This window comes from Neomonachus schauinslandi, chromosome 6 (genome assembly GCF_002201575.2).
Source record: "Neomonachus schauinslandi chromosome 6, ASM220157v2, whole genome shotgun sequence".
In the NCBI taxonomy this organism is placed as follows: domain Eukaryota; kingdom Metazoa; phylum Chordata; class Mammalia; order Carnivora; family Phocidae; genus Neomonachus; species Neomonachus schauinslandi.
The window spans coordinates 149943317-149952995 of record NC_058408.1 but is presented as its reverse complement, the minus strand read 5'-3'; positions in this window follow the sequence as shown (position 1 = coordinate 149952995).

The following is a 9679-nucleotide window of genomic DNA, read 5'->3' as shown; positions in this document are numbered from 1 at the left end:
CGGCCTGCTGCATGCAGTGCAGCGCTCACATAGTCTGCTCCCGAGACCTGCACCCCAGCCTCGGCCCCAGCCGGGTCTGAGGCTGCTCCACCTGCCAAGACGCCAAGCCAGGAAAGAAAGCATCATCTCCTCAAAACTCTTACGGATCACTGCCGTACGCAAAACAACAACAGAATCTATTACAAAGGAGAATAACCAGAATCGATGTCATCGATTTCTGCCTGCCACTGACCATCCATTCAGGATATGCATTTCTATGTAACAAATAATAAATCACTTGCTAAACAAAAGCACACTACACGTAAGACATACACATGCGACGGGCTTCTAAAATACCCGCTGGAAGCAACGTGCCAGGCAGAAACCACACCCAAAAGAACAGGCCTGTGTGACCCCAGCCAGGCAGTCAAGAGACGGATGCACAGCAGTGAGCTAGTAACACCTCACCTCTGGGACCTGCTCAAGGTTAGAATGCACTTCCACCCAAACAGACAAATAAGGTAGGCATTCATCTCATGGAAGTAGATGAGGGGCCTCCATGTCCTGAGACACCCCCCCACACACACACATGGACAGTGTGTCAGACACAGGAGGGACGATGAGGGAGTCTGTCCACGAGGCAGCGAGAACAGGAAAAGAGGCTCATCTGGGTCAGGACAGTGGTGCCTGCGGCAGAGAGTGTGACCCTGGGCAGGTCTCAGGCCCCTCATCACAGCTGGTGACACACTCAGACTCAACACTGAGTCAAACTGTCCGCCAAACCTCAGAGAGTCGATCTAAGGTGAAAAGGTAGAACTCGCTTTGGTTTTTGGTAAACTGAAAAGCTTGTACAGAATACATATTTTCAGTTACCTAAAAACATATGAGCAAGGTTATTAAGAAATAACTAGAAATGAGTTTGGACCTATCAGAGGCCAACGGTGGCCAAAAACAAGCCCATTCTTACCCCACTTCCTATGAGCTGGCTCTTCCGATGACAACAGCCATTATTAAATGACCTGTTCCATGTTACTGTATTGGGAATACTGTCCAATACCCAGTAATGTACACGGTAACCAAAGTTTTAATAAGAAAAATTAGAACGGTTAGCACAGTGAAGCACGGACATTGTCCCAGCCAGGTTAAAGAGTCCCTAATAGAGTCAACTGCCTGTATTCGAGAAGTCCATTTGGCTCCCCTAAGCCACCTAAAACTCAGCCCACGAGATGAGACCATCATCATCTCTTAAATCTGCATCTGGTCCGGATGTATGCAGTCTTCATAGCTGAAAACTGCGGGGCTTTGGTCAGGCAAGACTTTGTTGAAACCGTAAAAACTAAACCAAACCAAACCAGAAAGCCTGTGTGCACACATGCATTTTGCTACAGAATGAATTTGCAGTCTTCCTCAGAATCTCCAAGGTGGCCATGATTCCAAACAGGTTAAGAACTACTGGTCCATCAAGCAGACCCATGCTCCTCAATGGCTTACAAGTGTTTGGAGATTTCCAGATTTTCCAACCCTCTTGTCTCATCCCCTCCATCCCCAGGCTCCAGCTCCACCCAGACACCTCTGCTCTCCAGACTACTACTCACTGCTGGGCAAGCACATGGGAGCCCCTCTGTCTTGAATCTTCTAGCCCTGTTTGTTGCTAAGAAAATAGCCTTGAAAACCAAGCCTGTTCTACCTGGTGAAGCCCCTCTAGGACCCCCTCCACATGCCCACCTCTGCAGCCAGCATTACATTTAACACACCCTGGAAGTGAGGAGTTCTGCCTCCCATGGACATGGAACACCCATAGCACGGGCATTGTGACTTTTTTTGGTCACTTCACTACTAAACGCAGAGCACATACACTGTAGGCACTCAATACATGTTTAACATCTCTAACTGTCCCTTCTAAATGACCTTACAGACTCTTGTAAATACAACACACATTTGATGAAAACCAAGAAATATCCTTTGAAAGAATATTGTTGGCTAGCTCAGAGCGAGCCTAGCTTGGCACGATGCAGTACAAAATTATTAAATTTCTGGCTCTTGCATTCTTATGTGACATTGGGCCAAAATCAGGACTTTGCTTAAAGGAATCTAAATGGGCAGCCTGATAACATCTCCAATAGAAGACTGAACTTCAGCTGATGTTCGCAACATTAGCAAAAAGTAATTTATTGAATTACTGATGCACTTAATGAAGTGCTGCCACAAGCTTGGGGAGACAGACTGCTGAGTCAACCTCACTTCAAAATTAAGGACGGGGTTGGGTTCCTGTTTCAAAGTATTTTTACGTCCAGTACTTAAACATTCAGCTGTTTATGAAACCAAGGCTACTCCCAGAGCCAGAAAAACCACATTCTGAAAAAACAACAACAACAACAACAACAAGCGCTAATTATAAGGAATAATTTTACTAGTAACAACGCAGGTTTGAGGATGACTTGAATTAATGTGGCAGCAAAGGCCAGTTTCCCTTTGATTAGCAAACGTCTTAGGGCAGCCAAGATCGCACGGGGGGCTTATCTTTACCTGTTTAAGAAGCTGGAATATTCTAATCTCTTTGGAAGAGCATTTGCATGGTTTCTAGTCATTAAAGCAGGTGCCCTAAGGCAACATTTTGTTAGCCCAGATAGAGTTACTGTAAATCCCTGAATGTAATAAGAGACACAAATTTTCTGGCTTTTGTCCGTTCATACCAATTTTATCCTGTTATTGTGGGAGAGCTTCTGCCTCAGAGACTCAGTGTTTGGGTCTGAATATTAGCTCTAAGTGCTGACGCCACCCCTTTGCCCTCTGAAACTGTCCCAGGCCACACCCTGACCTGTAACTCTTGACCACCCATGTCTAGGATCCAGCTCCCACTCTGGGTTGAAAGGGAATTTGGAGGTAGAGCAGATGACAAAAATCAAAAGAAAAAACCTCGGTATCCGCGAGTCTCTCTGTGTCTCTCCTGCTGTATCTCTGTCTTTATCTCTGTCTGTGGGTCTCTATCTCTGGTGTCTCTCTTTGTCTCTCTGTGTCTCTGTTGCCATCTCTCTCTCCTCTCTTACTTCCTCTTCTGTATGCACATCAGTGGAGAAGTGTGCTATAGACAGGAAAGCTCTGGAAAGAAACATGGACATCTGTAGGAACAGTTCTGCTGAATACTGACCTCTTAGCTTAATTCACTAGCACCGTTTCTGTAATCTAGAAAATGAGCCAGAGCATTCTGTAGGGAGGATCTACTTTGTCTCCATAGGAAAACACGGGGTCTTCAAAGACCCATCCCATCTTCCCCCCAAAAGAGCCCCGCCTTTCACTGAAGGTGTGTTTTGTGACACACTCTGCCCTTCTCCTTGTCTGCCTCCTTCAACCCTTCACCCGGAGCCCCCCCCAAAGGAAGTGAGTCAGCACTGGAGCTCAAACGTGAGCCCACTCTGAGGACACAGCCTTTCCCATGGAGGGATCTCCACCTAGCCATATTTCACACAACAAAATAAAGGTTTTATCCCATGACAAGAATCCAGACAAGCAGACCGGGAGGGGGGGCGGGGGGGGTGGCCTCAGGGCCATGACATCAAATCAGGCAAGTGGGTGTTCACCTTTGAGGCTGGCCTTTTGAACTGGAGAAGAAAGGAAGACCAGAGCACCCGGAGTTTAATGAGGAACCTGCCGGGACAGGAGCTCCCACCTCCCCGGCCTCTGCGCTGACAGATGCGCCCTCACCCTCCAAGGGCACTCAAGTGTGTTGGCAAAGGAGTCAGGGCCAAGTCTGCCCAAAGCCAACGGAACAGACCCACTAAAGTCAAGACACAGCCTGAAAAATGCAAAGTCCTTTTGGAGTGAGAAACAAAATAAAAAGGCTTCGTACAAAGGTCACTTCGAATAATACATTGTAATCAAGCAGCCATGTGATAGGACACTCTGAAATCTTGGGTGAGGAGAAAAATGGAACTAATTTGCTTCCTAGTACAAAAATCGGTGACTAATGTTCAGCTGGAAATATCCAAATAGATTTACTGACATTAATAACCAAAAATTATGTCTGCGTTTATAGATGGAAATTAAGTGACTTGCCCCGAGGACAAAGCAAGCATGGCAAAGGAGGAATCAGAGCCCAGATTATGCCAACCCTTTGACTATAGGCCGGCCACCCCTAGACTCCGGGCACAGTAGCAGGCCACTGACCAATTGGCAAGCTCTAGGCTGGGCTCCCTACACGTGACCTCAATCCAGCCACATGACAACCCTCTCTGGGAAGTGTCACTGTCCCCATTAGAGAGACAAGAAATCACACTGGGAAAGGGTCAGTCACTTGTCCAAAGCCTCAGTGCCATGAGCCCCAATCTGACCCCATCCCTTTGCTCCAAAGTCTGTGTTCTGAGCCTGGGACTGGGAACCTAGTTCTGAAAAGCAAAATCCTCTTTGTTAGATTTGTTGCTGGTATTCAAAGTAAAATCTGCACAGGGAGAGCCTTCTGCAAGCAGCATCCTCCACTGGTCCCAGCATGGCCCCCACGCCCGTCTATCACTTCCATCCTCCACCATCTACACTTCACATACAAGTGCTGGATGCCCTATGAGTCCCAGGCAACAAGCAGGCGTCCCTCCCTCCTGGAAGAGGACCATGCAGCCAAGGCCATGCCTCGGGAGCACGGCTGAATGCTGAACACCCATTCCAGTATGAGCCCACCTGCTGGATCAAACTTAGTGCTGCCAGAACCCCAGCCTGGGGTCTAGACAAATTTTCCTATCAATTCTTCATTCTTCATCCAAGAAACACTGACATCAAAATACCTGTCCAAAAAAACACTTCAGGCTTTTAGCACATAATCAAGAACCATTTTTTTTTTTTTCCTGCAAACTGTTCCTCACTTCCTGATGGAGTTTATTATTTGTTTCTGGGCGAAAGAAGACTTTTTTTTCACCCTTTTGGCTCTCTCATACAATATACACTCATGGGCTATACGAATCAGAGGGTCTTGATTTGTATCAGAAAGATATTCTAAAATAGACATCCTTTAAAAATATGTATTCGGCTCCTATTTCATGGGGAACGGATAGAGAAGTTGTTGGCCTGAAACACAGTGTTAAAATTTTTCTATTTCATAAGCGTGATCAGCCCTTTTGAAGTATCTGTGTAGTTGAAAGAAAGGCATAATGCCCGCATTTCTGGCTCGGAGCCGGGTGCCGTTCAAGTTCAAAGAGGCTGTGAACCACATCAGAACCCCCGATACAGCCCCTGGATGGGGCGGACCCTGACAAATGACATTTGGGGAACAGCAGCCAGACCAAGAGAAGAAAAGCAAGCTGGCTCAGTAATCCCCAAACTAGGGATCTCCCAGCCCGCATCCGGCAGAAGCCCCCGCCACTGTGCACCTGCGTCTGCTCGAGGATTAATAAAATTAGTGAAACCGTATTAGCTCAGATGTGGCTTGTCCAACACCCCAACCAGCTAGAATGCCATCCAGCACTCTGCTTTGGGCAAAAAATACAGGTGACAAAATAATGAGAAGCTCACCCTCCAAAATAAACTTTTGGGAGGTCTGGGGTCAGTATTTGAAATACAAGCATGCTAAATGTGCCCATGAGCCACATCTTCCTTTAGGTAGATCTGGTACCCAGAGCGGAGGGAGATGTGGCTGAGGGGATGAGCTGGGAATGGGAGGGAGCCCCAGCCGTGGACTGAGGGCTGCAGAGTCCGCAGGATGCCTGCAGCAGCCAGGGAGAGGGTGAGATAGGTCAGTGCGCGGGAGCCAGGAGGGGCTCGGAGATGGCCCGTCGCCACACTTCCCTCTGTGAAGGTAAGCAGTGCTAAGCTGTGAATGTTTCAGGGGCAGTCCCCAGCTCCATTGCTTGTATGCTCTCGTCTAGAAGCCGTTCTTCTGACCCTGGGTCTACACACCGGGTTCCAGCCCGTCCTGCTTCTTGGCTCTGGTTTAGCTCACTTCTGTGTTGTCTCACCCACAGACTGGTTTAATTCAGTCCACGAGCGCAGGTTAATGTGCATAAAAAATTGCATTTCTGCCTCATAAACCACTCTAACACCAAAGACTGGATGGTGCGTGTCAAACAATGGACTTGCTCTTGGAGCACAGGTAAGTGGTGGCATTACGAGATTAAAATACTTAATCACACAAAATTTACATAATCATTTAAATTATCATGCAAAAAATAAAGTTAGTTAACATGTCACACTTACTGATTTCACATAGTGCTTTGGATGACAAGCAAAACATATCTATTAACATGAGTTCTGATTTTGTTAATTTACTCATTTACATTTCACTGGTTCCTAACGCACGCAGTGCACAACTTTAGGTGTTTTAGGGGTTTTAGCCTGACACAATTTACTGAGTGCCAGTCATCTGCCTTATACTTTATATGTATCACCTCTCGCTCTCAAAATAGCCACGTGAAGTAGAGATTATCACTCCCACTCTACAGAGGAGAACACTAAGGCGTCAAATTCGAATAGCTTAGCCAAGGTCACACCGGAGCCAGAATTTATGTCAATCCATACCTCAACTCCAAGTGCAAGCTCTCAAAGATACATCTTCTACCCTAAAAGCATTGACCACCTGGTAGAAGAGATAAGCTATTTGAAAAAATCAAGTGGACACAAAATAGAGTCTGATAAGTGCTCTAGGACAGGTACAGGTAACCTTCTATGGAACTGAAGGGAAGAGAGATTTTCTTAGGTAGAGGGGTCAGGAAGGCTTTGAGGAGCCTGAGGCATTTGAAGTGGGCTGTGAGGTGTGAACAGGAGTTTCTAAGATGGAGAAAAAGGGGAAGGAGATTCAGAGCAGGAGCCTGAGAAGGCTCTACCTCGGAGGATCTGGAAACCATGGGGGCGCCTTCAGGGAGCAGTGAGCCCATTGGTTCACTAGGACAGAGCCCGCCAAAAGAACTGGAGATGTTCTTGAAACACACAATTTTTTTCTTAGTGATAATCAAATATTAAGAAGGCCGGTCTTTATCCTAATGGATACATCTGTTTCTATTTTGATCGCAGAAGCTGTGAACCTGTAACTCTAGTAAAGGAATGGGGGGTTCATGGCGTTCCCTCACTGCTCCCAAACCTGCCTCCTAGAGGTCATTTGGAGTCTCTCTGGTCCAGCTCAGGCATTTCAGGACATGTGTTCAGCATCACCAGAAGAATTGGCCACATAAGCCCTAAAGGGACCTCTCTCATCTCTCCATGATCCAGTCCAATCTACATCAACAGAAATGTGTGGCTGCCTGCCAACCACAACATCCACTAAAAAGACACAAATTCATCTACTTCAGAAGAGGAGCTCCTAGAATGTTTCACTTCGTCATTTGTTCATCTGCCCAATGACAGTTATGATAAGCCTACTGGCAGGTGCTTGGCTGGATGCTGAGGATACAATATTGTCCTCAGGGAAACTATAATCCAGCCTCTCTTTCCACAGCAGTGGGGAGGCTGATGTGATCAGATGGATAAGGTGGGAAAACAGTGGGGAAGTGTTGGGCTGGTGGGGGTCGGGGGATCACAGGTTTGACTTTGGGAACCGTTGAGTTGGGGCAGTGGATATTCCAGGAGAAACATCAAGAGGGCAGCTGGGTGTGAGAATTACTGAGGAGTGGTTTGGACTGGGAAACTCACCTCTGACCTACAAGGAGGGAGTTTTGAGAAAAGGGGTATCTTGGACCAGGATGACAGCAGTGAGACAGAGCCAAGTGGACCAATGGAGGCACAGTGTGAGGGAGCATATGTTTTGACCAATTGAAACTCATTCCAGCTTCATTACTAACCACCTGGCAACTGCTGTGGATTCCTCAGGCATCCGCCTTCCTCCATGCCCCTCCAAAGCACCTTCGGCTCCCACCCCCACCCCCACGGCTGCTGCAGCCCCTCTCAGAGGTTGATGATTTACACACACATGTGAGAAGCGGCCTCTGGGCACAGCATGGGGACGAGGGTACACTGCTTCATACTCAACCCTGGGTCTCCAAGGGGTCCCAGAAGTGTCACGGTGACAGTCATTCCCTCATCCACTTCTCACAACTGATTTGGCGCAGGGGGTTGATGTGATAGGTTTTGGTATGTTTTCAAATCTAAAACCATCAATTCATCCAACGACCTGGCCTTCCCTAGGGACCAATCCAGCTCCTAGCTCATGTCAACACAGGGAGAGTCCAGCTTTTGTTTTCTTTTTCCTTGTGGGGGGTGCTGATCCACAGGTATCACTAACACCAGGGAACAAAGACCTCTGTCCCGGAGGTCATGGTCAGAGGCAGAGCCATGTCTGAGAAGGGCCGGATGCCACTACAGGCCTCTAACTGACAGTGTCGTCCCATCTCTTGGGCCTGTTCCTATGTCACCAGCTGGCCTTTTCCTCCCTGAAGGCCTGGAGCCTGGGCACAGAAAGCCCACACCCCAACACAATTGGCACACAGCTCTGCCCCATATCAGTTAGGCTGGATGGCCATGGCAGTCAGGAGCCTGCCTTAGCCACGGCAGGCACCCCACCAGGTCATGCCCATGTCATGCCCTCCTCTGGCTTAGTGCATCGTGTGGGAGACACCCCCTCCCCCTCTCCCTCCGCTCACAGTTTAAACGGGAAGGAGTCCTTATTTCACAGAGACAGAATTCCATCAATCCTGGGGATACAAAGACCTCCAGGCACTCTGGCTCAAGGGGCACCTGGAGTCATGAGCTGACCCAACACAGACCCACTGATTTCTAAAACAAGCCACCACCCCTGGCTGGTCACCATTCAACTCAACGAGCTTGCACTCTAAAACACAAGCACCGAGCCACATTCTTCTTGGAGCCATGTTCTTCTTTCCTTGAGTTTCCCGCATTGAAAGTCGGATGGAGTGGTCCTGATTCAAAATAAATCCATACACTTCCGGAAGCAGAACGTGACCCTTTCTAGAAAGGTTTGCCACGCCAAGAAAGAATTTAGGTCAGGTCCAGCACGGTCTGGCAGGGCTTGGCTCAGCCTCTCTACGATGGGTTTTCCAGCCTTCCCCATTTGGTCCCGGGGAGTCCGCAGGCGTGGCACCGTGCTGACCTCTGGTTCAGGAGCTCTGACAGGTCACCCACACCACTGACACTGCAGATCTTGGCGGTCCTGTCTGGGCCAGCCCGGCCAGCCCGCCGCCGGGGAGCTCCTCCCCGCAGCCCTTCTGAGACCCTCCCGGACTCGACGCGCCCCTCCCTGCCGAGGCGAGGGCGCGGGACCCTCGGGGCACCATCCGAATGGCTGCCCCCGCCCCTCCCAGAGTTGGCGCAACTCCTAGTCACTTTCTCAAAAGGCTCCTGTCTCTACCCCTGCATCGTGTCGCCCCCAGCACACCCCGTGGGACCCCCTCTCGCTCTCGCCCCCCTTCACCTATGTCCCTGTCGCCACCCACAGACACGCGCTCTCTGTGCCCGTTTCCCGAGGGGGAGGCGAGAGCTGCCGAGGCGGTGGCCAAGTCGGGCGGGGGTTCCGGAGCGCCGAGACCTGGGTCGCGCCACCCCCCGCCTCCCGCACCCGGCGCGCCGCGGGGCCGCCAGGGACCGGGCTCGGGGACCCGGCACCCCGGCGCGGCCCCTCCCTCCCGCCGCGGCGGCCAAGGCGGCGTCCCCGGCCTGTTCTGACCGCCCGGGGCGCACGGCCACCCGAGGGGCGCACGGCCCCCGCCCGCACCCCGCGCGCGCTCACCTCGGGGGGGCCGGTCCAGTCGCGCCGATCGCGCCGCCGCGGCGG